Here is a 2,487-nt window from a genome sequence, read left to right on the forward strand (position 1 = left end):
AAGATAAAACAATTTTCTACTACTAGGCCCTGTCTCTTATACACCACATTTGAATGGCCTGAGTGAGGTAAGAGCCCCTACATGCATATTTAATTATCCAACTCACCCTTTTTTAATATTCTTTTCCTGGTCGACGGCTTGAAGTGCACATATTTTTGGCGAACAATTCATTATTGGAGTGGTCGATATCAAAAATACAAATTGCAATTTCTATAGCCTTGAAACTTGTTGGAAAGTTGAAGTGTAAATTTAACGTTCAGTTTGAATTTAGAGTTCAAAACAGAAAATACCTGACATCAGATACTCGCAGAGCCTTGCTTCAAATTCAGTTAATCCTGTTAAAAAACAATCAAAAACAATATAGACCTAGAGATTAGTGCTATAGACTGATGATATAGTAATCATTAATTAATTATCAACAATTATTAATTAAACAGTACTATGTCTCATGCCTTTATCTAGGGCTAGGACTAGACTAAAACTAGCCCTAGCTAGGCTATGCTTAGGCCTGTAAGTAGCTCACCCTATGCTAGGCTTGGGCTCTATCATCACAGAATAGGCTTAAAATAAGCCTCTAGGCCGGGCCTAGGACTACTACTACAGCTCAGTGCTACTCTACTAGCCTATCCCTTAGTAGTACTACAAAAAGATAGCCCCCCTCCTGGCCTAGCTAGGTTAGGCTTTTATATATAGCTAATCCAAAAAAACTTAGGCCTAGGCCTAAATAAAAAAAATGTATATAAATTTAAAAAAATTAAAACAAATATGAAATAATCTGAACTAGGCCTACGCCTGACCTAGGCTTAGGCCTAATCATTACCCTTTTGTTAGGTTGTGCAAGCCTAGCCTTGGCTAGGCACATGCCTACGATATGGCACGTTGTAGGCAAGGCCTAGGTAGCCCCACCTACCCATCCATAGCAAGATGCCCTTCATGCCTATAAGAAGGCTATACGCTGCACTATTCTAGGCCCCTCAGGCGACTGGCATTTGGCTGGCAATGTTCGATTTTTAATTTCAGTTTCTAATTAATCTAAGCCAATATTCATTTCAAAAAAGTCTAATAAAGGACCTAGGCTTATTATTGTTTAGGAATTTGAACACAAAGTTGATAGAATACTTACTTTTTATGAACAAAAACAACTCAAAGCTGGGCAGCCTGCAAATGCTCTCACCCATTGTGCAAAAATGGCGCATTGTAACTTTATAACTTTTATTAAGAAGCAGTCGTCAAGAAACCTGTTAATACTGCATTCTGATTGGTCAAATAAATCCCAATTGGAATTAACAAAATCCAATTGGATATTTGTTATCCAATATAATTGTTATCCAATTGGAATTTAAAAACATTCCAATCAAGATATATTTTTCTTCCAACTGAATGAAAAACAACCCAATTGGATATTTGCTATCCAGTTGGAATTTCAAGACAATCCAATTGTATATTTCTTATCCAATTGGAATTTAAAGGCAATCCAATTTGAGATATCTGTTATCCAATTGGAATAAGTAAAAAATCCAATTGGATATTTATAATCCAATTGAAAATCTGTTGTTCCAATTGGATTTGTTTTTGTAGTTCAATTGGTATTTGTTATCAAATTGGATTTTTTTTTTAAATTCCAATTGGAAATTAATTGTCCAATTGGATTTTTCCAATTTCTAATTGGTCAATTGTCATCCGATTGATTCCAAATGGATTTATAAGAAAAAAAATCCTATGGACATTTGTTATCCAATTGATGAGACAGATGTAGCTAAGATAAGTAAGATACTAGCAGTTTAATTTTTTTTTTTTTTTAATCAAAAGTTAATTATCCATCATATTGAATCCAGTTCAATTTCCAATTGAAATGAATTGGTCATTTTCGTAAGGGAAAAGCCGCTTTCGTCTAAGATAAAACAATTTTCTACTACTAGGCCTAGGCAGATTCTAAACAAGTTAAATAATAAATGAATTAAGTAGACTAATTAGCAGTTTAAACTTGTATGATCAGTTGTAACCAAACTGGGTAAAACCAGTTGGACCTATTGGGTAGACTAGTTGAACCAACTGGACCTATTGGGTAGACCAGTTGGACCAGTTCAACCAGTTGGTAAAACCAGTTGGACCAGTTCAACCAGTTGGATAGACCATTGGACCAGTTAAACCCAGTTATGAAGACCAGCTGTACCAGTTGAAATTCCAGTTGTACCAGTTGAAATTGCAGTTGGACCATTTGGAAACCAGTTAGACCAGTTGGAAACCAGTTGGACCAGTTGGCATTTCCAACTGGTCCCAACTGGAATTTAGACCTGGGAAACAGTTATTTTAAGCCGATTTTGACGTTTAAAGTATGCATTTTCTCGCCGAAAAAAAATCTGTCTGAATATACCAAACACGCACACAAACAAACCGTGGATGATGAACTGCGCATGTGTTTTTTAATTCTAATGTTTAAATGTTTGTGTATTAAGTACTCCACTAACGCCAGAGCGTCTATAGGGG

At 35.5% G+C, this 2,487-nt stretch overlaps 1 long non-coding RNA gene across 1 annotated transcript in view; it reads right to left on the reverse strand.

Annotated features, from left to right (window-relative positions):
- LOC117120213 overlaps positions 1-498 on the reverse strand; it is a 1,581-nt gene extending 1,083 nt beyond the window's left edge. The window contains exon 1 of the long non-coding RNA XR_004447308.1: positions 107-498. This is a non-coding gene — a long non-coding RNA (uncharacterized LOC117120213). The remainder of the gene's footprint in view (positions 1-106) is intronic.
- Positions 499-2,487: the final 1,989 nt, after the last annotated feature.

The sequence above is a fragment of the Anneissia japonica genome, unplaced genomic scaffold (genome assembly GCF_011630105.1).
Source record: "Anneissia japonica isolate Jap-2015-1 unplaced genomic scaffold, ASM1163010v1 scaffold34908_len7146_cov113, whole genome shotgun sequence".
NCBI lineage: Eukaryota > Metazoa > Echinodermata > Crinoidea > Comatulida > Comatulidae > Anneissia > Anneissia japonica.